The 27977-nt window shown below is 40.0% G+C and overlaps 1 protein-coding gene across 2 annotated transcripts in view; it reads left to right on the top strand.

Moving 5' to 3' along the window:
- The window catches only part of Nhs (NHS actin remodeling regulator), a 338149-nt gene that overhangs the window by 205309 nt on the left and 104863 nt on the right, over nt 1-27977 (top strand). The window lies entirely within an intron of this gene.

The raw sequence follows: 27977 nt of genomic DNA, 5'->3' as shown, positions 1-27977 counted from the left end.
CAAGGTATAAACATGGAGAAAAATCCTAAAAGATTCTGAGCATGGGAGAATTGTATATTTTGGGCAGTTTAAGTCAAGATAAATGGATTTTATGATACAAAGGAGCAGTGGTCCTAAAAACTTACATAATTATTGTATGAAAGAGGAGAACATTATGTCTTGAGTTTTAAAAGCTGTTTCTATGGTGTCTTAAGAAATCTTGCTTGAAAATTCATTCAGATTGGCTTGGATACTAGCAGTCTCAGTAGATTTTTAAGTGGCTTAAGGAACACAATCCCAAAACGATAATTTATAGAAACATTTCAGTCTGGGAGGAACACAACTAGTACTTATTTTTTAAGGGTTTGCTGTTAGCTAGTGCTTCGTTTGATCTCACCCTCAGTATTCTGGGAAGCACCGTGAGAGAGATCAGCTTCTTTTACATAAAAGGAGATTTAAACTCAGAGGTGTTAAGTCACTGTCTAAAGTCACAAAGCTTATTTTAAAAACCCAGATCAAGTTCCCAACTACTGTTATTTGACTTTAGGAGTCGCTTTCCATCAGGTTCTCTTATAAACTGGACTTTAACATATAAATGTGATGTGTTAGTGCATGCCAGGAAGAAAAGAGGATCGGAACCAAAGTCCTCCTGCAGGGCTTAGATGGAAGTGTTGGCTAGGATGGCAAACACAGTTCCTTCTAAATAATGCAAGCTAGGGTTCCTAAAGAATTGCATTGGCAAGATTAGGGGTAAGAAAACTCTCTCTCTCTCTCTCTCTCTCTCTCTCTCTCTCTCTCTCTCTCTCTCTCACACACACACACACACACACACACACACACACACACAGAGTCAAACTCACTCTTTGGTGTACTATGGCATAATCTGAGCAACCATTTTAGAATCTTCTCAGGAAAGCATGCTGAATGCTTAGAATTGGTGAGACAGGAAAGGGATGAAGGGTCATGCTTTCCTTCTACATGGGCCTCTAGCCTATGGTAGTAACTGAACATGCTTCAAAACTGGATCAGGCAGGTTTCTGAGAAAGAAAAGGAGAGATTGTTCAATTGGAGATAGTCTGCTACAATCTTAAGAAAGCATGCTCTGGAAGGTGCCTGGTGAGACATTACTAGAGAAAGGTAGTGTATTTACTGCAGATTGCAGAGGAAATATCCTGGTGAGATATAGATTACCTGACATGGCAAACAGTATGAAGTATCCTAGCATGGATACTAAAAGCTCCCTGCTGCTCTGCTAAGTCAACTTTCACCTTTCTTTTTCTGACAACAGTGTTTAGTTCAAGGACACAAAAAAATTCTTCACAATTAATTCTTGAAGTGGGATTTCTTCTGGAGGGGGGCAGTGTTAGAACATGAGGCTAGTTAGCAACAATCCAGCTACCATTAACATGATAAAATTTTCATTTTCATTTTATATATATTTGCTCACACATTTGCATTTCTTTTTTTTTAATTTAGCAACAATGATTTCAGGCTTGGGGGTTTAAATCAAGGTAAACTACTTTTCCTCGTTCTGTAGAGAAAATTCGAGAAATACATAGTCCAAGAGCCAGAACAGTCTCAGACAAAAAAAAAAAATATTGGCTTCAGTTTGGGACACTGAATTGATACTTGTAACTGTTTCCAACTTCTCTCCAAGATATCTCAGGGCTCAGAAAATAGAATAAAGGAATTTGCATTCTTTTCTCTTTCCAGAGTGTACAGTTTCTCACCAATTCCTGCCAAATCTTTTGTGTAGTTAAACATTTATTCATTTGTTCACATTACCATTATTAATGATTCAAACAAAGAGCATGATAAAATATGAGTACTAAAGATATTTCTGTGACTTCGCACCATGGTCCAACACCAGCCTCATGTTACTGCTTCTGTGGTTGTGTCATTAAGCCTTAACTCTGACTGGCACCCAAAATTAGTAAGTGACAGTAAGAAAGGGACACATATTTAAGAAACCACTGAAACTTTCTTGCCCCTAGTCTCTGTACTATATGACCCCAAAGAAGTTGACCTGATTCATTGACCTCTCAGAGTCATCTTTTTTTTTTTTTTTTTTTTTTGAGACAGGGTCTCCCTAAGTTCCTGAGGCTGGCTTTGAACTTCCAATTTTTCTTCCTCAGTCTTCAAAGCTGTCAGAGTATTTTTGAAGGGAAGACTATAGACATCTTAAGAACTACAAATGTACCACTTAATGACCCCTTATCTCTAACCCACATTATCCTACTTTAGGACCTTAAGAATGTCACTTAGTATATATCTTTTTCTTTACTTGTCAATTGATCTTTTGATTTATTTATTTATTTATCTATTTATTTATTTATTTATATGCAATGCTGAGGATTGAACTCAGGGCCTCACGCATGCCAGGCAAGCACTGTACCACTGAGCCACAACTCCAGCCCCTAGTATATATCTTAATAATAATTTTTTGTTAGTATTATTTTTAACAATATTGTTAAAGTATATCAGTCAAACTAACAATAGTATATGAATATCAAGTACATTTGTAGGACAAATATATGTTAATAAATCCATATCCAGATATTGGTTATTTATATCAAGTAAGGGACCAGTTAAAGGTGAATTGCTTTCATAAAATGTTCCTTAAACTATATGAATTCCTTAGGATATTAATAGATCACACAGGCATACACACACACACAGGCAAACACATTTCTGTGGTCAAGAATGTTTGAGAAAACTGGATGAGTTAAAACAGGATTCTTTATTGCAGAACCTATGAAAGCTTTTAATTTCCTGAAGTACATTAAAACTCTCTACAAGAGGATCAAGCATGAGGGGTTTCCTAAACTCATCAGACCAAAGGGCTCTATTTTCATATTTGGGTCTTGGGTCCATGAAACACATTTTGGGAGATGATATTTTAGAAGAAAATTCCCTGCAAGAGTGATCCTTTGCAGGACAAGCCGGGCCTCTTAAAATGAAGAATTTCTGGAACTGTTCTGTGGGAGGAAGTGGGAGAAGGAGTTGATGATAGGGGGTGACCAGTTATTAGAATAATGAAGGTCTTAAGGCCAGGAGCTCCATAGGGACTCTTTGAGGTCACCCTCCTCAGCATGTAGCATAGATATATGATACTTGATTGTTGGGTAAGTGAATGAATGAATGAATGTCTTCTCTAAGCTCGAGTAAGCCAAGCACCAGCTGGTTTTGATTATCCTTTGACCTAGGGTCTTAGGAGAATATAAAATGCTTCCTGATGATTTGAGGTCCCTCCTATTAGATAAATGATCAAATCAAGGGAAGAAATATCAAAGCTGGCTCACCTTGGGTGTTCCAGAACTATAATCTGACCTCAATAAAATACTCAAGAGCAATGCAGGATGGGGCACGAGGTGCCTGATTCTTTTCAGTTTGATTTGAGAAAGATAAAGGCATGTCTGGTTACATTTTGAGGTGAATTTTGATCACAGCACATGAGAGATCCTCCTCTGTTCCTGTACCCACATAAAGGGATATCCGTTCTCAGACTCAGGTCCTGACATATCAGTATGTTGGTTGTCAGCTGAGCCTCAAGTACTTTATTATTAATGATAGACATTTGGGCATGATTTATTTTTAAATAAAAGAGCACATTTAAAGCTAAAGGTAACTTTACTTTCATTCCCAGCTTGATAGGCTTTCCTAAGTGAGAAAGAAAACAACTTGTTTACCTGGAATTTTACATGTTTGCATCATCAGATATATGTATCTTACTGGAACGAAAAAAAAAAAAAAAGGATAAGAGTGCTGTAACAGAGGTCAAGGAACTGCATATTCCATGCCAGAAATGAGATAGAGAGCAAGTCCCAAGAGCTTTAATTGCAGGTCAGTGAATAGCTTGGTTAAGTTAGATTTTCTTCTGTTTCTTTGGAGCTCAGGTTTTTCCTGGTGGTGGGAATCATGATGCTCTCTCCCCATGGGTCAGCTGTCTCAGCCCTTTAGTATGAGAACCCCAAAGACCTCTTGCTCATAGTGTTTCCCTCATAGGAATAGCTGAACCCCAATACTAAGTATTCATTGCCAAGGAAACACCATTCCTCTTAGGTTTTCCATGGCTGCCCTCTGCCCTCAGGCCTAAGTTGAGGTCCAGCTTTTCTGCATTCCATCTTGTCCCTGCATCCAATGAGCAGGGTCTGGCAGTCTTCCATCTCTGGAAGAGTTTATCACTGCGAGTAAAGGGTTAACATAACCTTTTCCCCTTCCCTGTGGATATCTGTCCTTATATTAATTGTCTGGCCCTGTTGCTCTGGAAACATGGTGAAGGTGAAATGTCAGCTGTGTTACCGGGCAATATTGCTTATAGTAAAAATGGCCCAATTGTTAAATTGTATCTGGGGCTGCAAGATTGTAAATGAATCAAAATACCTGGCAGGAAGCCACAGTTTGAGCTTCCCTGAGTGTGAAACACTTGGTACTAGCATGACCCTTATGGGGGCCCTAGAAATTATAGTTGTTTACTACATCCTGTGGGGCAGGGAGCTGCTATGCCAGAATGAACCCAGTATTCTCTGATTTGCCTCTTGTCTGTTTGCATCTAAACTGCCACAGATGAGTCTTTGGGCAGCATATGGGCTCCTGTAAAGACCCCCAGAGAATAGGGAAGCCTGAAGCTGTAATGTTGACCATAGTGGTTCCTGGCCAGTTTCTTTCTGAGTAGACTCAGATTAATGGTGGCCTGTGACAGTCTTGTATTTTGTCGAACTGAAGGAGGCCTGGTCGTCACTAGAGTCACATAAGTGTTGGAATGCTCTCTCTACTTGCTGGAGCTGAGGGGACATGATATCTTCCTGTCAAGTTTTCTGTCCCATGCTGGTCTGGCCCTTCAAACAACAGTTTGCAGTGAGATGTTTCTCTGTCATTGGAAGATAGTCAGAGCCATTTCCACTAAAAACAACCCCATTGATTTATTGTCCTTAAACAAAAGTGACCAGTTTGGAGGGGTTGAAAAGTATTTCTATTCCCAGTTTTTCTAAAAGTTTTACATTTCCTATTTATGGGGTGGTTCACACTGCTTTTAAATCTTCCAAATACCTCACTCTCCCAGAAGCCTCCTAACATACATGTTTCAGATGGCTGGAGCATATTTTCATTGTTTCATTTTATTGAGCATATTCAGCACTGCTGCCATTTGTGGCCTCATTGGCAATAATTCATACCGAGACTCCTCATTTAGCAGGCTGAGCTTGGCAAGAAGAGTCCAATAGCTAACATTTATTGAGTACTTATGAGCTCAGAACTGTAGCAAAGGCTTTATGTGTACAGACATGTAAACAATGACTCTATGAGGTAGAAACTATTACCTGTTATCCTCATTTTAAACACGAGGCAGTTGAGGCACAGAGCAGGTTAAAATGACTCGCCCAAGGCCACATAGTAAGTGGCAGAAATAGCATTCATATTCAGGGAGTTCTGTTCCACGATTTGAGTTTGCAACTGCTCAGGCAAGCTGCCCCTTTGAGTCTCATAATAAAAGCATGATTTAGGTCAGCTTCAGGGAGTAGGGGTTAAGGCTGTTTGAGAGTATCCCTGGTAGTCTCTGGTGTGCTTGGTGGATCTCAACAGTAGCTTCCCACTAACCAAGCAAGAAATGGAGGATGTTTTTAGTTTCTTTTCCCACAGAGGAAAGTGGAAACACTCTATGCCACTGGGATTACTCATCCAACAAGCTTTTTGTAAACACCTACTCTTTTTTATTTTATTGAAGTATTTTTCTTCTCCCACATATTTTTATTGGTGCATTATAGTTGTACATACTGATGGGATTTGTTGTTACATATTCATACAGGCAAACAATACAAAATATAACAACATAATTTGGCCAATATCGCTCCCCAGCACTTCCCACCTCCCTCTCTCAACCCCACACCCTTTGGTCTCTTTCTTCTACTGATCTCTCTTTGATTTTCATGAGACCCCCCCACCCCCACCGTTTCTTTTCTTTTTTTCCTCTCTAGCTTCTACATATGAGAGAAAACATAACAACCCTTTACCTTCTGAGTTTGACTTATTTTAAACACCTACTCTTAAGGACCATAGTGGCTGCCAAGGAAACAGCAGTGAACCAAACAATTCCAAGTCCCAATCCTGGGGGGAGGATCCATTGTGGTGTACATCCTGGTCAGATTCTCCCATCCACAAAGATGGAGAATGGAAAATCCAGAGACAGGAAAATAAGTAGAAAAGCAGGAAAAGAGAGAAATGGAGAAATTAATGTTCCAGGCATGTTCCAAATGCTTTCTGTTTCCCTCCCTGGAAGGAGTTTTCAGTTTCCCAGGATGACTCTTCCCACCCCACCCCCATCCCACCTATTAGCCTAAGAAAGTCAAATCAATGATGACACTGCCCAACAGAAACTTCTGATGATAAAAAATATTCTATATCTGTGCTGCCCAGCAGTGTATCTACTAGGCACACGTGGCTATTGAGCTCTTAAAATGTGGCTAGTGTGACTAAAGAACAAACTTGTAATTTTTCTTCATTTTAATGAATTCGAATTTAAATATAAGTAGCCACATGTGACTAGAGCCTTCTATAATGGACCATACAACCCTAGAACTTTACTGCCCTGAACATGACATCAAGCCCCCTCTTCCCAACCTGGCCCATGTTATTCTAATTATATGTTCCTGAATTTCACTGGGAAAAGTTTTGACTAGGTGGCCAGATCTGCAGCTTTCAAATGTGCATATTTGGATTTAAACTGCCTTAAATCCACGAACATGGGCTGTAAAATTCCAAATCCAGTCTTCCTCTTCAGAGTTGAATTTCTTCCCACAGCTACCTACTTTGAACACATTTCCAGGTAGGTAAGGAAAACAGGAGCTACTTTAAATCGTTGCTTAAAAAAGCAAGTAGGAGGTAAAAGAAAGGGCAGAAGGGGAATGAAAGAAAGGCTGATATTGTAGCATCCTACCAATCTATGTTTCTAAATCTCAGCAGCCTTGAAAGAGAACATTAAGATATCTTTTACTCTCAGGCTTGGCTTCCCAGAGAGAGGGAGCCATAAATGAAAGCCTGCTTTGTGTGGCTATACTGTGACTGCAGAGACAATGAAAAGATTTTTTTTTTTTAATGTAAGTTGTGTGTGTGCTGAAGCCCTTGTCGCTACAAAGCAATCTCACAATTAGCTACTGTTCACCTTCTTGGCTCCAGTCTTTCTAAAAATAATTATGATAGTAACTTTATTTTTTAAAAAATTAAAAAGCTGCTACCTACACTCAGGGCAATTTTTTGGATCCTAAAGGATTTAACAAACAGTACCAAAGCCTGGGGCCCTAGCTAACCCAATCAGCTTGAAACCTGAGCAGTTTTTATAGACTGAATCAGATATGGAATGCCCTTCACTGAAATCCTGACTGTTGGGATAAGGCCAAAGTTGAGCTATGGTTAGGACATACCAGCATTGTCGGGGATCCATTGAATTGGTCAGTGCCCATGCTGTTCAATTGTTAAACATTCTGAATATCACCCCTAGCTGTGCCACACCTCCAAGATAAGAAATTATTTCAGTGAGAAGGCACTTAGCCATCCCATCCTAGTTAATGTAAAACAAAATAGAGTCAGACATTGAACAAGACAGGTATGCAAATAAAAAAATTACCTATGGGAAAACTTGAGCCAAGGCCAAAGTGGAAGTGTTGTGAAAAAAGTTGTGAAAGACCAGAGGATGACATGGGGGTGTCAGGGATGTTTGTAAGAAAAAGTGGTATTTGATCTGGGTCTTGAAGAACGAATAGGAGCTCACTGGGCACAGGGCACTGTGGGCAGAGGAAACAAGGTGTGAAACACCCACCAGAGAGAGAGAAAGAAACTACAACTGTAATGTGTTGGGAGCCTAGAGTTTTAGTGGTGATGGTCAGGATAGGGATAGGAGATAAAGTGGGGGATCTCTGTTGGTATCATATTCAAAGTATTTCAAATGCCATGGCAAAATAAATTTAATTCTGTAAACAATAGGGAGTCATTACAGTTGGTTTTAGCATGTTAAGAGATGGTGGGGCTTGCTGGCAGAAGATAACAATTACAGCCACATGACAGAGTGACCAGAAGGGAGAAATGGACTAGTGTCAGGGAAACTAGCAAGAAAGTAACAGATCACATGAGAGTTAAGGGGACCATTGGCCTATGGCAGTAGATGAGGATGGGAAGGAAGGAAGGAATGGAGTTGAGAGCCACTAAGATGTAGGATCAATGGCTACTAGCTACCGGATTTGGAAGATAGGGAGGAGATGAAGATGGTTCTGAGAATAGAATTCCAGCTCAGTGGACCTGGTGGAAATGGACATTGTTTTTCAGTGCTGGGCATTGAACCCAGGCCTTGCACATGGTAAATACACGCTCTATCATTGAGCTACACTCCCAGTTCTTGGCAATGGACACTTCCCACTAAGATGAAGCTGCCTTGAGTGGAAATGGGATGCCAGCTCTGGACAGAAGCCTTTTGAGGTAATTGCTCCAGAAGGTAGTTGGAAATCCATCAGCATGTTATTCTACCTCTACAGTTGGACAGGGAGTTTTCACTCTCAGTTCTTCCTGAGTTGATAATGATCTGCTTTATTAAATTGACTTTCCTTATTTGTTACACAATTGAGTAATCAAGGTCTGGTGGTAACTGCAGAATCTCTACCTAAGAAGGAATTAAAGTTGACCAGCTGGCTACATGAAGGCTTTTCTTGCATAGGAAGAACATTGCTTTCAACCGAATTGTATATTATGGGTCTATAAAAATACAACAAAGAGAGAGAACAAATGTAAAATAAATCATTACCAAATAAATATCACCAAAACACAATTCTCTACCTCCCACATGAATGATAGAATCAGTTGCCCAGGAATAATCAACACAAAATGAAACAAAACAAATATGATGAATGAAAATGTGGAGCTGCCTACTTTATTGTCATTAAAAAGGATTTTTGAGTGGTTTATGTGTTCATAGAAGCAGAATAATTATTTTCATTTGGGGTTGCTTTTGATGGTAGTCTGATGGAGAGCTAGAGCAATCCTCCAAACAATCCTTTGTTACCACCATTATAAAAACATTATTCCAATATATCAGACTGAATAATTTCTCTTCCGACATCCAGATCTATCACCTTGGGACCACATTTCTTCTTGAAGATCCTCTTTCAAATATAGAAACTTAGCTACTGAAGCTTTGCTGTTTCTATTGGATTGGGTTCTACATCTCTTGAACTGTTTCTCTCACAAATTTTTCACCGGATATAGCCAAAGTAATGTAACTTTGTCCCCCTTTATTAAGCTTTTATTCCCCTTGTCTGGGCAGAGATAACACTTGCCTCTCCAAAGGCTGTGAGAAGTCATTGTATGCAGTGAATTTAGATACCTTCTTGGATCTGTGATCTGCAAACTTCATTCCGTGTAATCACATAGATCTGTAACCACTACTCATGTATGAACTTTGGTGAAGCCTGCTAAAGATTACAGCAGATATGCTTGTTTAGAAATTTTACTGGCTACTGTTTTGTTTCAGGATGGCTGGCGGGACCACAAATTGAGCTTAAGATGTATCTTGAAACCCCTTAGCCGTGCCCCACATTTGATCAGAATCAGTCAACTCCTTTGAAAGTTATCATGAAACAAATAGGCAGATAAAAGCAAAATGCTGAATTGGTGAGGTGAAACAGACCCCTTGTTTTGGTTGGTTATTTGATCTCAACCCATATCCTGTCATTAGGCACATTGTCAGATTGAAGAACTAATTCCAGACTTCCATTTCTATGAGGGAAACCAGTGAACACGATCAGAGGGGAGGGGTTTCTCCTCCCCTTGCCATGGAGCCACTCTTCATTTTTTTTTCCTTGTTCTAGAGGCACCTTGCTTGCATTCAGGCCTAAGGCCTGTACCTATTAACCTAGATCAGTGGACAAAAGGTGCTCCTACATAGATGAAGGCTCTTCAGTCCTCCCACTACTGCAACCTAACATGTGACTCCTTGATTTAAAAAAAAAAAAAAAAACATCTAGGAATCCAGGCACAGTGGCTGTAATCCCAATGGCTCAGAAGGCTGAGGCAAGAAGATCTCGAGTTCAGAGCCAGCCTCAGCAATTTAGCAAGTCTCTGAGCAACTCAGTGAGACCCTGTTTCCAAATAAAATATAAAAAGGGGTTGGGAATGTGCCTCAGTGATTAAGCACCTCTGGGTTCAATACCCAGTACTACTACTATTATTACAACTATTACTACTAATGTCCAGGAGAAGAATTATCAAAGGGATAGAAACATTTTGAGAAAGTTTTTCTCTTTATTGTAATAATAAAGTATCAATCCTAGTTCCATTTAAATTGTCAACCACTGGGAGTTTAAGGAAGACCAAAGGGCAAAATTCTAAAACTTAATATTTTTAGCCAACAAGCAAGAGCCAAATTAACCATACCCAGGTACATAGAGATGAGTCTTTTTCAATTCTTATCAACAAGGACACTTCTCTCTGTTTTTGAGTATGAAAACTGTCTCCTGGGAAGTGAAAGTCAAGGGTCCTCAAATCCATAGCATCGAGCTGGGGATCTTGTGAGTTTTGTGTATTTTCAGGGAGTTTAGATGCAGCTTGTCAGGGAACTGTCAGGGATGCAAAGGATATTAGTCTCAGGCACTGTTCCGATCTCATGCATTTGAAATGAACTTGAATTTAACTTTTGGTGAAGCATGGTTGGTCAATGAGATTCAATAGTACAGTTTGTTCCTGACTCCAGCACAACAGTTTCTTCTAGGTTTGTTTTCTTTTCCCCAGCATTTTATTATGAAAAAATTTCTAGTAATTTGAGTGGGTAGCAGGGATTTGAATCAGGTAGACTCAGACACCAAAGGTACTCTGTATTTCCTCATGACTTCTAGGTGCATTTTATATTATGATAAAATAACCATTCATCTCATTGAAATAGGCAAATATTGTCGTCTGGCACTTTGAGCACCACAGGTTTGAAATGGTCCATTTCTTCTTTTTACCTCCTTCCCCCAGCTCTTCCAATCATCATTCCTGCTCCCACTTTGCAGACTCCAAAACTCAGAGGCACCTTTGTTGCTCCTTCTCTTGCTTTTTCAAGTCCAGCTGGGTCCTACGGGGACTTCTTTGGAAATGTCCCTTCCAGCCTTCCCTGCTTCTTTTGGGTTGCTGCAGCCCTGGTGTCCCCCAGATTTTGTAGAGTATTTTTTCCTGTGCCACATTCTCTGCAGATCACTTTCTACACATTATCCCGTTTAATCCTCATAGCAGTCCTATGGAAAAAGGGATTATTATCCCCATTTTACAGATGGGAAGAGAGACTCACAATGCTTTTCGCCCTCATGGTTTTTCTGTATTCTGGAAATTCCCTGGACCTTCCAATTTCTGGGCCATGCTTTCTGTGCCTTCTTCTTCTCTCTAACTATCTACATTCTGCTCATTTCTTCAGGCCCAGCCCAGGCTTCCACAGCAGGAAATGATCTCTCCTTGAATCACAGCTCTCACCCCCTGTACCACTCCCTTGGTCCTTCTCAAACACAGCCTTGCATGACATTCTCCATCCCTGTGCATGCCTTATCTTCCAAACTAGATTGCATACCCTTAGCTGCCTGTGTATAATAGGTGTTCTGTATAGATGTATTGATTGGTTATTTTTCAAAAGTAGCTGCTGTTTTCATCACTAACACATCTCTTAGTAATGACACAGTAATGATAGTGAACAAAAAGTAATGGTGCTAAGGGGGAGGTGAGAGCTATCTCTCCATCCATCTTTCCAGTAGTGTTCCAGTATTATATGTTTAAGGGTCAAGATCCAAATGTCCATTTGTACTAAAAGCAATAACTCCCCCAGATTCAGTTTATTTGCAGGGGGAGGGGGTACAGTTTTATTTCCTTTAGACCTTCTACTTGTTCTGATTGTTGTAATCTTTTGAACAAGAGCTGTTTTCTTCTGACTACCTGTGATAAAAGCAGCATTTTCTGGCTTCTTTTTAGAGGTTGAGAAACTTGAGTTTCTGAAGGTACATCTAATGGCAGCAGTGGAGGAAAACAGATCAGTGGCACCTGCTTTCAACCCAGGTCTGTGTTTAGAGCACACACCTCACTTCTGTTTTCATAATTTTCCCAAAGAAAATCTCTTCACCTCCACCATGCATTTATTTTGTTAAATCCCATTTAAGGTGGACTTTAAGTGGCGTGTAGGATGCATGCCTGTAACCCCAGCAACTGGAAGATTGACACAGGAAGATCATAAGTTCAAGGGCAGGCTCTGCAACTTACTGAGTCCCTGTCTCAAAATGAAAAATAAAAAGGACTGGGCATGTGGCTCAGTGCTCAAATGCCCGTGGGTTCATTTGCCAATACCAAAAAAAAAAAAAAAAAAAAGGAAAGAAAGAAAAAGATGAACTTTTAAATATCTTAAATTTACTATGACAGTGGGATAAATACCAGAATGCATTTAAGCACAAGGGACTTATACTTTGGGTAATGACTGACTAGATCATTCTGGTCAGTGTTTCTATGGAAGATACTAAAAAATGATAGACAAACTATAAAGAAGCTACAGATCTATTCACTTTCTGGGAAATGGAATGAATTAATGGCTTTGTGATTAATCTGCTCATAATACTATTGTGCTCAACATGCACTTTCTTTGGGAGGTAGAAACAAGAGCATGGCATTTGGTTTGGTCTTGTGAGATTAGAAGAGACACCTGGTATCACTTAGTATTGATTGGGTTGGGAGGCGGTGTTAAAGTGCTGAAGTGCCTGAGTCCTGCAAAAGAAGGTCTGCATTGTTGAGAAGTGATACTGGAGAGAGAGAGGATGAGTGATAGCTATAAGCAGTGGCCCTGGCTTTTCAGAGGCACAGAGCTGTTGACAGAACAAATAATCACATCTAAAAGACTTTGAAGCTCCCCACATGGTCAGCAGACAAGGGCCACAAGACTCAGCCGTAAATGTTGGAATTCGTTCAGAGAGCAGAGAGAAGGACTTGCCTTTGCTTGAAGCCAAAACCAATCTGAAACCACAGAACCTCAGCCCCAGGGCTAGGGCTAGGCAGAAAGCTTGCTTTTGAAACCTGAGCTGTGTTGCTCTGGTGGTGGGGGATGGGGGTGTTGGTATCTATTCCACTTGTATAAGCAAACCCTCTGATAATTTTGACCTTGGGAAAAAAAATTTACACAATCCTTTCATCACGGCGGGTTACATTTTCCAAGTGCAGAGCTTTGACTTTCAATGTATTGGTATACTATTAGCGCATGCTTGATATGTGCTTGTTTTATTTCCAGTATGTCTTATGTTAAGTGTCATTAGTCTACACTTATTCTACCTCAGGTTTGAAAGTTAACTCAGGAAATCCCAAAATAAAGATATTCCCCCTTGGAAATTTCCCATCTTCATTGTGAGATAAAGGCTTTTGGTAATAGCCAAATACAGCGCCAGGCCTTCAGTGGGTCTGTGGGGCCAAGAGTCTGTTATCAGTGTCTTGTGTTAATCTGGGCTTTCTTCCAAAATGTTACCAATGCTTTTCCTCAGTCATCACCTCATGTCAAATCTGTTCTTTCTCTCTACCTCTTCCTCCTGGGTTCCCTAATCTGGCTTTTTTTTTTCTTTTGGTACTAGGGATTTAATCTAGGGGTGCTTTACCATTGAGCTACATCCCCAGTCCTTTTTATATTTTGTTTTTTGAGACAGGGTCTTGCTAAATTGCTGAGGCTGGACTCGAACTTGCTATCTTCCTGTCTTGGAAGACTCTGGGATTACAGGCATGTGCCACTTCACATGGCCCTAATCTTGCTTAATAACATCACCAGTAGCTTCATCCCTTCTTCTTTTATTCCCCTGATAACCTCATATTTGTTTACTGTGTCTTTTGCATTTCCCCCTTTCCTGCCAATTTTTTCTTTCCTTGTTCCAGGGCAGCTTCTCACCATTCTTGCTTGGAATATTGTCCTGGCCTCTCATGAGCCTATTATTCCCCTCCTCCTGAACCACACTGGTCCCAACCGATACACTTGGTGTGCCTGGTCCTGACTCCCTCATCATTCCCTGAACATACCATGCACTTGCCCACATGCATTCCTTGACTTAGGCGATTTCTGTCATCTGAAATACTCATCCATTTACAATATCCTTTTAGAATATCCTGCCAGTCTGTCATACTTCATCCTAAATGCTCCAGCATGGAAAGCCCACCCTAATTTCCACAGGTAGAATTCATCACTTTTTACCCCATGCTCTTGGAGTATCTTATGGTGAGCTCCATTTCAGCATTTGTTTCATTTTGCCTTGATATGAAGTGTGTGTGTGTGTGTGTGTGTGTGTGTGCGCGCGCGCGCGCGCGCGCGCGCGCATGCACGTGGCGCGTGCATTTGGAAGAACTAGACTACAAGCCTATTGAGCCCAGGAATGATGCCCCATATGTCTCTGTGCCCAACTAGAGCACCTAGCAAGCACCTAGCCCTGACAGCTAGCTTAATAAATGAAACAAGTGAATGAAGGATATCCCTGTGTGGGAGGTAAAGAGAAGTTAGCATTCGCTGCTGTAAGGACAGATAGAGAAATTCTTTTGTCCAAGGTCCTTCAAAAAGCAAGGTGAGTTGGGGACACTGTTACTTCTGTCACAGTCCTCTGTTAGCTAGGGGATATCTCTCTTCAGGGATCCTGCCACTAGATGTCTGGTAGTGATTTGTTATTTTATAAGTTGAGTGAGTCTGGGCATCTGTGGTGAGAGCTTGGGCTCACAGGTAGATGTTATCTGTGTGAGTCTCTTTTTATTCTTGAGTAGAGCTGTCCCATAGGAATACAATGTGAGCTGTATGTGTCATTTTACATTTTCTAGTACTCAAGTTAGAAAATATTAATATTGATAATGTCTTTATTCAGCTAAATATATCTAAATTATTACCACTTCAAAATGCAAACAATATTTAGAAATTATTGAGACGTTTCTTATTCTTTCTTGTACTAAGTCCTAAAAGTCCAGTGTGCATTATACACTTATAGCATATCTTAAGTCAAGTGCTAAATTTTCATCAAAAATACTTGATCTGTAGTTATATTTCATAATATTTAGTTCCACATAGCCAAGTTCTTCCAAATGTGTTTAAAACTTTCCCAATTATTGAATTCAATATCAGCTTTTAATTTTTTTTTTTTTTGAGATTGAACCCAGGGATGCTTAACAACTGAGCCACATGCCTAGCCTTTTTTTAAATTTTTTATTTTGAGATGGGTTTCACCAAGATGTTTAGGGCATCGCTAAATTGCTGAGGCTGGCTTTAAACTTAGATTCTCCTGCCTCTCAGCCTCCAGAGCCACTGAAATTATAGATATGTGCCACCACATCCAGATAACTTTTTGAATTAACTAAAACGAAATAAAATCTTAGAATTTCATTCTTAAGACACACTAGTCTTGTTTCAAATGCCCAATAACCACATGTGGCTAGTGGCTATTGTATCGGAGCACACAGCTCTAAGGCACAAAGATTTCTAAGTATTATTCAACTCATTTCTCTGCCCCCACAACGTCATTATAAAATTTTTAAAAATGTGATGGGGAGAATTATTAAAGGATTCAATTAGCCAGCTGCCTTTTTTCTTCAGCCTTGCCACCAACTTCTTCATGAAACTGGCATGCTGCTGGCTTCCTGGGGCTGCTGCAAAAGGTAATAGGATTCTGTTGACAAAGCACTTGAAAATCCAGGAATGAAACAGCCCGTGTAATTTCCAGGCTTGTTGGCCAGGCTAGCCTGTGGGCTGGAGTCTGTGTCTACACTGCAGCTACCCCCACATAACCACACTGATCTGTGCTTCCTTCTGTAGCCAAAGTCTACACTGCTGTCTCACAGCACATAAGTCAATTGTGTGTTTTATCGTCCACAGCACTGGGATGCCTCGTTTTTAGATGCTCATGGCTTTGATCAGATTAGACCATATTTGAAGTTTCATTGCTTAACTGCTTTTGAGTGATCAAATATGTGGAAAACGTCTTTCTCAGTGAAATGGCATATTTTCCAAATTCAAAATAGTTGAATATAATTTTTCCCCTTCCTTCAAGTTTCCCATTGAATGGCACCCCAGAGACCAATTTAAAGCTTTGAAAGTTTAGGCCCAAAATGTTCTGGAACAAATGAAAATGAAGTGTATTACCTTAGCTAGTATCTAGGCTGTCTTGTGCAAGACCATGAAAGCACTCAGCATTATTTATTTATAATAGGAAACTGGGGTTAGTAATCAATTTCCCCAGAATTCTGTGAGGGCAAGGCGTGGCCCCATGGCTAGCTCAGATGTGAGATTTGAGACCTAAGGGGAGACTGAAATGACTCTAGAGCCATAAGAGTTTTGAAACAGGTGCAGTCTCTCTTCTTCCCCTCTGGGAAGCGTGCTGTCCACAGTTGGATGAGTGCTTCAGCAGCAGTTCACTGAGCTCTTGGATGAAAATGGCAAATTTCTCCCCAAATGAGCTTATTATCTGCTGCTGTTGGGTGCAAGGCGTCCCTCAGCTATGGCGGGAATTACAGCTTCCATCTGTTCCCTAATGTGAAAAATGTGTGCAGGCCTCTGTGCTACCAGGCTACATGAACTTTAGACATTCAGATCTGCTGACACATTTGGGTCGCGGCCCTCAGAATGGCTTTTGTCAATTATTTCATTACATATCCAAATAACCATCCTGAGGGTGGTCTGGATTTGTGATCTGTGACAGTGTGGTGCTGACATATTTCTTGCCTTTGGAACTCTCTGTTTTTTGGCTTTGTTTAGGAGTTGATGATATATAAGGACTCAGGATATTTAATCATTATTACTTTTGAAGTGAGCACAGTACCACCATTATGAAACATTCTTGGGCACAGTTACAGCCAAATCCACATCATTAATTCTTGGCTTCTTCCCAGAGTCTCCAGTCTTTCACCTTGCTCCATTATTTTGTTCAGAAATATCAAAAAATGCTTTGTGCTTATAGAGCACAAATTCTCATCAGAAAATTGCAAGGCCCTCTGCAAACTTTTTTTTTCTCTAAGTGCAAATAAATATCTTCAGAGAGCCATGCATATTTAAGCATGTTTATTTGTGCTGGGTTTTTTCAGTGGGCAAAAAATAAGTATGGCTTTCTATGTGTTCATTTTGGAATATAGACATGGAACATGCAAATTTAAATTTTGCCGGACATATTTAATAAATATTTCTTGAGTAAGTGATTAGATACAGAGTTATAAAGGGTCTTGAGAATACAGCCAAGCATTAGTTTCTTTTACTAATTTTATATACTTAAACATTTTCAGAGTTACGTTGGGTGCATTAGATGGAGAATTTGTTTGTATTAATTAATGGCTGCTTCTGATTGTCACCTGGAGGAGGAAATGCTTTGACTAAGTAGGCAGGATTAACTCGCCAAGTGAAAAATACAGTTACTTAAGACTTAGCTTAAGTTTAATTGTGATCAGATGGTCTGGTGACTGGTTGTTTGGTTTACATAGTACCAGCAATCTATTTTCACTAAATTGGCCCATTCTGGTCTTTATCACATTGTTTAGTGTCCTTGTGGCAGAGAAAATGCTAGATGTTCACCAGACTTCATTTTCTTTTCATTCTGGACATAGACTACATTTCCCAGCAGAGCATTTTGTGGAGGATGCTGGGCCTCTGGGAGGAAGGAGCCTGGTTTCCTGAAGGATTGCAAGGAGTTGAGCATCTTAGCTGAACTGCCTTGGGTGTGACATAAGCAAGAAATGGACCTCTGTTGTCTAAAGCCAGTGAGATTTGGGAGTTGTTTGTTATGCCAGTTAGCCCACCCAGCTAATATTCTTTTAGACATGGCAAAGAATCAGAATGCTCTTTGTACACATTCTACAAGTTTCAGGGGATGGGGGAGTGCAGAGCACATTGCTGGTGTTGAACAGTAGGTTGCGAAAATGCGTAACCAATGAGCCATGTTGTTCTTTGATCACCATGTCCAATTAAGCCACATGGTTATGTGATTTTCTGGTTTGAGTCAGCCTTTTATCTGGGGCACATGCAACCATGGACAGTTTTATGTAGTTAAAAACTGATCATTTCAGTAAGTGGCTTCCTCAGAGGAGGGAGTGGAAGGTGCAGAAATCTGTATGAATTACCAAGGACTCCAGGCTTTAGCTTGGATTTGTTTACTCTGAGAAGCATTTCCTAAGCCCCACCCATGTCTGAGTTATAGGCCTCCCATTCCTGAGTCCTTGCTATTGCTCAAGTGCCTATAACTGACTTCCTATCTCACTAGCTGGTAATGTCTAGTTTTTGATTTTGACTCTCTTTCCTTGTATACTATGTGTCTCAGAAGACAGGGACCATTTCACTTTGGCTCACTGTTTTATCCCCAGCATTTTGCCCAGTGCCTGCCTGGCACATACATGTTGTTGACTGAATGGTTAATGGAATGAATGACAATGGGACTTTGGTTGTCAAACATGAGCAATGGACTTAGGATCACTCATTTGGAAAGTCCTGTCTACTCTGTTTCCAGAGTCTGGATTTAAGCCTCAGAGTATGGAGAGCTATGGGGAATATTTTAAGAAAAGGAGAGAAATGAGCCAATATGTGTTTTAGGAAGAACATTTTGGCCTGCTCTGTGGAGAAATTGCCCCAAACCAGCCCCACATAGAAGAATGATTAGAGGGAAGGTCAAGGAGAGTGAAAAGAAGCAGCTAGTTCTGGGCTCCTTGGAAGGTAGAACTTAATGCCCTTGGAAGCAAACTATCATAGGAATTGAGTAGAGTCCAGGGCAGTGCCCAAGTTTCTGGCTTGTGCCTTGGAGATAGAGGTGGGTGTCTTCCTCCAAAACAAAAAACCCTGAGAAAGAGTGGGTATGCAGGCTGAGACTGAGGAGTTGGTTCTGGACATGGCTAATCTGAGGTACCCATGACGTTAGCAATGGGGAATGTGCAGGAGGCAGTTAAATATGTAGCTAGGCCCAGAGAAAAGAGGTGAGAATTCTATGTAAGCAATAGGTATTGACCCAGAGGAAGGATATGAGGAAAGGCAGGATGATTCTGAACCTCTTGATTTTATAGGACATCTTTTCTTCATCTTTTTCTCTGTTTGTTTTTGTTTCCTTGTCACGTCCACTTCAAGATGTTGACTAGTTACTTCTGCTTCTCCAACCTGGTCTGCAAAAATCCTGGCTGCTTCTGGTTTGCTCTCTGCTTCTACCCATTGTCCTCAGAGTGCTTCCCCTTCTTATCACATGGTCTTGCTGATTCCTTCATTCTTTCTCCATTCTTTCCCCCTGGCTCTAAGAGATGAGTCCCCCAAATAGTGACTCCCCTGAACATTACCAATGAGGAGAGAGCTGCTGAAGTCTCTGCCGTTCTGTAGCTCTGTGTCCAGGCCAGGCCTCCTTTCCTTGATCCATAAAATGGGGGGATTGTAATGAAGACTACTGTGAGCTTGAACGTTTTCTGGAGGGAATAAGTGGCCTCTTTCAGAAGAAGCTAAGGGAACAGCATTTTTTTCTTTTGTGCAAAATCCTATGGAGTCTGGGTGGGCTGCAGCTGTTCAGCTTCAGTTAAAAACAAATACAAACGTCCTGCTTTGTTTCAATTTCAAACCTTGACCATCTGAAGGAGCACATCTGAATTCCTAAAGCTCCAGTGTAGGTGTGAGGCAGCACTATTGCAGAGGCCTAATTCAACCCTCTTGTTCCCAAATTCCATTTATTGAGGGCAGGAGAGATTTCAAAGTCTTGGACATATAACAAGAGAACATACCTTGGCTCTAAAAGCCACTGATAATTAGGTTCCAGTGCACAATTATCCATCCCAAGTCAAGAGCTCCCTAAATGTCAGCATGTGCTCATGAGCCCTGGTATTTGGGCAAACATTTCTGAGTGGCTTAAGAGAGAAAATGAGTCTGCCAGTTATGAAAACAGTCTACCAACTTTCTGTGGTGGTCCAGAAAAGGTAGGAGTTGAGATCTCCAAACAAAATCATGTTCTGAAACCATAGGCAGTAGTCATCTCACTTCAGGGTGGGGTATAGGCACAGGTTCTAGGTCCTAAGGCAGTATCCGTCCCTGCTCAAAGCAGGAATAAGTCAGTTGTCTCCAGACTATTGGGTACACCCAGTGACCAGATATAACAAGAGATGGTATTGTGATTCTACTGTGTGATGATCTGGTGAACAGGGCCCAGAGTAAGGATTCTGGACAGAAGCAGATGATGGGTGCTGGGTACTGTAGGCCACCTGACCAAACAGTTTAGGCTCTTCCTTCAATGGTGGTCTGAGAGCTTACTAGAACATCAGGGCTAGAGGCAAGGGTTCTATGTGAGTTCCAATGCCAGGGAAGACAGGGTTTCTCAATAGCACTGTTGGCTCTCCAGGCAGGAAGAAGGGAATTAACACCAAGCAGAGGCAGCCACTGCTCACCAATATCCATGATCTCTTCTTAGAAATAAAGCCTGGCTGGCTACATTCCCCACCCTTCCTTATAGTGGTGGAGTCATGCTTTAGGGTGAAGCTCAGGCTCTTTCTTCTCCTTTCATGTGAATGTGTCTGACATGGGGGGAGGACATAGAATTGGCTCAGATTAGGGCCAGAGTGCTGGGCCTTCTAATAATTATTCACAATCTCCTTCAGACAACTGCATAAATGACTGGATGCAGGCCTGAGTCTCAACTGATAGGAAATGTGGGTGTTGGAAATAATAGAGATGGCCAAAAAAAGTGACTTCTTGAGCAGAGAAATGTTCTCAGGAGCCTGTTGGTAAAGTCACATTCATATCCCCTAGACATTGATGCACTCATCTCAAATGCTGGCCTCTTAGTCTGTCTCCTGTGTCCCTGCTGTCTTTTGGATGTATCCCCCAAAAGTTCATGTGTCAGAAACCTAGTTCCTCAATGCAGCAGTGTTGGGAGCTGAGGCCTAAAGGGAGATGTCTGAGCCATGGGGCAGAGCCCTCATGAATGAATTAAGGCTTTTATCTTGTGAGTGGATTAGCTACTATAGGAGTTTTGGCCCCTTTTTATTTCTTCCACATACACATCTGCTTGCCTTTCTGCTGCCTGATATGAGTTGAAACAACCTAAGGTCCTCACCAAAAAAAAAAAAAAAAAGCCAAGAAGATGCTGGTGCCATATTATTGGACTTCCCAGCATGCAGAACTGTGAGTCAAAATAAACATTTTTTTTCTTTATAAATTTGTCGGTCTCAGGTGTTCTATTATAGCAATAGAGAGAGGACTCAGGACACTCCATCAGAGGGCCTCTCAGGAGCACAGAACACAACCTGGCTCATTCTGGTCTTCCACACCACTCTTCTTCATGTCCATACCCCTCCCTGCCACTCTCTAGCTGCACCTTTGCCCACCAGGGCCAGGCAGGTAGCTTAAACATGGGACAGAGCTGGTATAGCATAATAATGGTGGAGAAATCATGTTCATTCCAAGTAAATAAAAACGTTCAAGGTCCATCTAAAAATAAGTCATTATTCTGTTCAAAAAACCCACCCAGACTGTCCATCTCAAGTGAAATTGTGTACTATTTTTTATTTCTCCAGGAGACTAATAAAAGGGCAAAATCCACAAGCCATGTCTAAAAATTCTATTTTATCCTCTCCCATGCCTAGCACAGCATGGTATAAAATAATAATTAGTATTTGATTTTTTACCATTTGATTGATATCTAACACACATACCAAAAAAGTGTCCAAATCCCACCGTTCAATAAATTATTACAAAAAAAATCCACACCTCTGTACTGTCCTGCCAAGTTAAGACCTAAAACATTATTAGCTCCCAGAGTCACCCATGGGCTCTTCTTGTTCACCAAAGGAAATTGCTCTCTTGATTTCCAACACCATAGATTAGATTTACCTGATCTATAACTTTATAAAAATGGAAGCATCTAACATGCTCTCCTTGACTTCTTTTACTCAACATTGTATCTGAGAGATTCACACATATTTTTGCATGTACCAATAGTTTGTTCATTCTTATTATTGGATAGTATTCCATGTTGTGAAAAAAACAGAATTTGTCTATCCATACTGCTATTAATTAGTATTTGGTTGTTTCTAATTTTGGACTCTTCTAGTCTTTTAGCATAAGGAAAAAAAACCTTCAGGCAGAACAACAGAAAGACCTGAGTGTTGGAGGTGGGAAATGGTCAGTGTGCAGGCTCCTGTCCCTGTAGTTGCAGTTGGACTCCAGGGTAGATCAAGAGGCTATGTAAAGGGACATCCATAGAATATGCAACCAAGTCCCTTTAGAAGAGCAATTCTCTGAATTTTGGTTCAGGACTCATTTATAGTCTTAAAAATCACCAAGGGCCCCCAAAGAGCTTTGGTTTTATGTGAATTATATCAATATTTATCATAATAGAAATGAAAACTGAGAAATGAAAATTGATCTTCTTGGTAATTTAAAATCAACTGTATATGTTTTATATATATATATATATACTGTATTATATACAAGTTTATAAATAAGGTATTGTGAAGGAAAATGGGAAATTCTCTATTTCTCAAAAAATATGAGAAGAATGTCACTATTTTCCCTTTTTTGCAAATCTCTTGACTAGCAGTCTGGCTTAACAGAAGACTGCTGGGTTCTTTTATTTGCTTCTGCATTCCATCTGCTACAGTATCATGTGTCACTCATGAGAGAATGGGGAGTGAAAAAGGCAAGTAGTGTATTAGCATCATTATGAAAATAGTTTTTACTTTGCAGACTCACTGAAAGGATTTCAGGGACCCCAAGAGATTCCATGAGAAAAATTTGAGAACTGCTGCTCTAGAACACCATGGCCGAGTGCCTACCAGCTTTAGAATGGAAACCTCCAATGAATAGGCACCCCTCAATTAGCCACTCAGGGAGGGTTGCACTTACCTGAAACTACTGTGAGTTAATTCACTTCTTAATTGATTAAGAACCAACCAAATAAAAATAGATGAGCAAAAGGAAGTCTAGCAGAGTACAGGAAGGAGATTGGGAGAGGGGAAGGAGGACGGGAGGGTATAGGGGAGGATCATGAACTAACATTGATTTCCATGCATGTGTGAGTTTGATGGGATGAACCAAACTACCATGTTTAACTCTAAAGCTTTAAAAAAAATTTAAAAATCTATATTTTCTCTTAATACCTTATAATCCTTTAATTTGAAATGTTTTAATTTTGTTCATTCTAAGCCAGAGATGTCTATTAGAAATATAACATAGCTCATTTATATCATTTATATCATTTTAAACTTTAAAGTAGCCAAATAAGTGAAATTAATTTTTTAAACACATTTAGGCCAATATTTTCAAAATATTATCATTTAGCATATAAGAGCAATATAGAATATAATTGTATAAAAACAGTATGAAATGCTAATGAGATATTTTATATACTTTTATTCACACCAAGTCTTCAAAATCCAGTGTGTATTTCCATATACAGCATGTGTCAATTCATATGGTAAATTTTCATCAGAAAGATTTGATCTATATTAAGATTCAAACAATTCGATAAAATATGATAAAGTAGATTAACTTATCCAGATTCTTCCAAACATACTTTTTTCAATAGCAGGAGTGTTGATATTCAAATTAATTTAAATTAAATGAAAAAAAATCACTTACTCATTCACATTAACCACATTTCAAGGGCTCAATGGCTACCTATGACTGGTGACTGCCATATTGAACAGAACAAATCTTAATCTTTTTTGTGTATGATACTGGAAATTGAACTCAGAACCTTGTGCATGCTGGGTAAGTTCTCTACCACTGAATTATATCCTCAGCCCTTTTAAAATTTTTATTTTGAGGCAGAGTCTCACTAAATTGCTCAGATAGACTAGCCTCAAACTTATGATTCTGCTGGACCCTATGTTTACTCACCATGCCCTGCGGAACTAAATTTTTAATTCTCTGCTTTTCTGATCTATCCTATCCCTTGGTTTTTTTTGTTTGTTTGTTTGTTTGTTTGGTTGGTTGGTTGGTGTTTTTTTTTTTTTTTTTTTTGCTGCTTAGAAATCGGATTAGAAAAATGTATTTATTTTCATTGTTTTCCTGGGAAACTGATATCATGGTGAGTTTCTTCATAGTCAAGTTAGGGTGCTTGACAGAGAGTCGTGAATGGGAGAATCACTCTGGAGCCACAGTATATAATTGCAGGTTTCCTTTCAAGTTGGCTTCTAGGACTTTCTCATTTGATGTTTTCATGTACTTCAAATAATCAATATAGTTTCTGATATAACTGTGAAATATGCTGCTGTCCCCAAGTAGCACTGGAATGGATGTCTCTCTGGTTGGACATGGCTGGAATGTCATGGGATGGCACCAAGAAGAACTTAGATTAGGCTGCTGTGCTTATTTGAGCTAATCACTGGGAAATTTACTAAGTTCTTATTGGTGAACTCCACATCAGTTGTCAGAAGATAGGTCAAGTTTTCTTGCCCTTTGTCTCCTTGTTTCCATTCAATGGTATACTATCCAAAAGGTAAAGGGAAGGAATGGAATGAAATTCCAGGCCCAAAATACTCAGGGCAAAGATAGTACTGGGTTTAGCATCTCATAACTTGAAGGCAGCAAAAGTAACTTAACAAGGAGCATGAAAGATTTTATCCTGTTTGTGAGTTGCTCATCTCCAAATCATTTCCAATACAGAAAAATTAAAAGCTACTTCTTTTACACAGTGGGAGGATCCCTTGCTTCTGTTCCCCCAAATGAAAAAGCCTAAAATTCCAAGTCTAACCATTCGATACTCTAGCTGCAAGTTTTGTGGCTGGTCAGTTGTTTGCCATTGAATGGGCAAATGAGAAAAATGAATTTTATCTCCTTCTAATATTCTCCTTTTCCCTAATTGACTACTTAAACTTTCAGCCAGTCTTATCATTCAATCATATCCATTCTCCTATTGTTGGACTCAAGTGAGAATCCTGCATTTGACTGCATGATGTCACTTCAAATACATGTAAAAGGAATTGGAACGCTTCTGGAATTTCCTTATCAGAGGGAGCCAAACTAAATAAACTTAATTCACATCCATCAGGAGCTCAGTGAAGGCTAGCACCATTCTGGGTGAAATGATTCCATGCAAAATGACTTTTGAAATTGAAGTTTTCTTGGACTCCTTTTTGAATCAGATACCCCAAATTTTCTGTTTCTATGTCCATACAGTGTCAGAGGAGACATGACTGCATGATACTACTGGCTAGGCACAAAATATGTTTTAATTAATATACTCAACTTTTAGAGTCAGAAATTACATAACTAAGACTGCAACATTTGTGCACAATATTGAATACATTTGCTCAAGCCTTCTCTCCACACTCAAGCTAGATATGTCAGAGTCATCAAATGATGAATTAAAGTTAAATCAGAGTGTTAGAACTATTGGGGACCTTGAAGGTCATGTACTGCTGTCTCTTTCTCCCTGAATTATCTTGCTTTTAGGACCATTTCAATGTTCTTTCTCCTTTTCTGGGAAAAAAATGTGGTTTTGCTTTTACTGGAATCATCATAAAATTTTAAGTGAAGTGTTAGCTGGTTCTAGAACTATAGAAAGCCCTACAGTTTCTCCTCTCCAAGTCCAAATCCTCTTCCACCTACTTTCTGATACTTCTGGTTGCACCATTCCATGTTGATTCTTTGGGGTAAGTATGATTACATTAAAATGTAAACCCCCTAGAAATGCTTAAACAATTGTCAGGCATTTTTCACTTCAGTGTGAAGGAAGAGACAAAGGAAGGGGTGTGGCAGAATGAAAGTTTTATATCAGTAAGGCCAGGGGTTGAAGAAAAGAAGGGAGAGTGACAGCCTAGAGGACAAAAGGCTCTAATATGGGAACTTGGGGACCCACTTGATGGCTCAATGGGCTCTTGCTCCTTCTACCCAATTGTTTCTATTTGTATGAATTTGTCTTTCAGTAGTGATCTAACTCCTTGATAATTAATTGTTCTTGCCAAACTGGAGCCCTGCTGAGAGGATGGTTCTAATACTGAGGGGAGGCTCAGGTTCAGGGTGAGAGTTCTCAGCCTTTCTAGAAGAATTTATGGAAACAGCGGTGGAGAGCCATGCAAGTTGGGAAGGTTAGGGTGTTGTTTTCAACTTTGTTATGAATAAGAACCCCTTATCTAGGCTCAAGGAAGAGCATTGCATAAGGAGGTATATGTAGCTACCCACACACCCACATGCACATGAATATTCTTCCTGCAACATTCAGCAAAACAAGAGGCAAGCATTTCCTGTGGTAGGTGGGATTTCAATCCTTGTCTTGCTCATTATAATCTATTAGTTTAGGATTGGGATGTGAATGATAGGAGATGGTTAGTCTGTGCTGAGTCAGGATAATGTATTCCCTACCCTCTATCTTTGGAATAACCAAGCATAGTGGTTAAGAGCCCAACCTCTGCCATTTACCACCCCCAAAGCCTTGAACAAATTATTTAGCCTTTCTATACCTCACTTTCCTGATCTATAAAATGGAAGCAATCTTAATATCTCAGAGAGTAGCTGTGTCAGAAACTGAAATTGTACATACAAAGCATTTAAAACACATAATAGGTCCTCAGTAAATGTTTCCTGAATAAAATTAATCTTGTCAATATTATGGTATTACCATGAGGAAACTTCCGTTGCATGGTGGCTTTAGATTTAGTGGGAAAAGTGAGGAGAAGGGTTAAGAATCTCAACTTCTGTTCTTATAGTAGGGCCAGATAGTCCTGCTGAGTCATCTGCAGATCTCTATCAGTGTATGAAGGAAAAGGAAAAACAACAATGAAATAAACTTAAAACAAATGATGAAATCTTGGGTGAGAGGCAGAGGAGGATTGACATCTTGCAATTAAATAAAAGAATTGTTACAGATTGGCTTCTAAAGAGACAGTAAAGCCAACATCATTACTCCAAGTACATGTATGAAGACACAAATTGTGTGACTCTACTTTGTGTACAGAGACATGAAAAAGATGTGCTCTATATGTGTACTATGAATTGAAATACATTCTGCTGTCATGTATAACAAATTAGAATAAATAAATAATTAAAAAATACAAACAAAAGAGATAGTAAAGCCAGACCTGAGCTTTTCATGTTTTTAGCTCCGGACTTTTACTGATTGGGAGCATTGAGCTTCCTCCTAGGTTTGAATGAACCACAAAAGCAAAACCTATTGTTCTCTTTTCTTTATCACTCCATGTTCTTTATTCCCTTCTTTGCTTCCTGTCCTGAGTCAGGTCTAAGAAAACAAAATGGCGGTACTTCCTTAGTGAGAGCAGTGGCTGAAAACAATAGTTGTGGAGCTCTATTAAAAGCAATTGATGGATTTGGAACTGGGGTGTGATTTATCATTGATGCTCCTCAGCTTTTGACCATGTAGTGAGCACTGTTTCAACAGATCATGGCTGGAGGCTGGAGCTGATGTGGAGCAAGGCAGCTCCAGGCTGTGGCTGGCTGGGTCTTTAATTTTGTACACATGTTCACATGTGTACAGGAATCCAGCAGATGGGCAGCAAGCAAGCTTGGGCAGAAATCCACTGACAAATAGCAGTAGCTCTGAATAAATCACAATGGCCTGGGCTACAAATTTAGCTCTAGGGAATGAGGACTCAGGCAAACAGGAAGAAAAGGCATTCACCCAACTTTTTCCTGAAATGCCAGAAGAATGAAAGAGGTCAGTGGTGAATACAAAATTAGCTTCTGGCCACTCTCCAAAGTGATTTGACCTATTTAGGAGTCATTGAGAATAAGGAAAAGGAAGTTCAGTGGCCTGCATTTTGATTTATCAAGGGAGAAGGGAGAGGAGACAGATTGCCAGACGGCTGGATTCCCCGAGTCACTGGTTATGGATCGTATGAGTGGATATGGCTGGAACTCATGAGAAGAGCTCTGAGATATTGACTTTGGTCCAACTCCTGGCACAACTTAGTATGCAAATGCTAAGCCTGGCAGGTGCATTGGTAATCTGGTGTGCCAGCTTAGTAGACCTGGTAGCCGAAAGGACCGTATCAGATTCTGAAAACATTCATGCAGGTTAAACTCTTCTCCAATCCTTCTGTAA

This window comes from Ictidomys tridecemlineatus, chromosome X, assembly GCF_052094955.1.
Source record: "Ictidomys tridecemlineatus isolate mIctTri1 chromosome X, mIctTri1.hap1, whole genome shotgun sequence".
In the NCBI taxonomy this organism is placed as follows: domain Eukaryota; kingdom Metazoa; phylum Chordata; class Mammalia; order Rodentia; family Sciuridae; genus Ictidomys; species Ictidomys tridecemlineatus.
The sequence above is the reverse complement of the archived record's forward strand: the minus strand, read 5'-3'. Positions and strand labels throughout refer to the sequence as shown.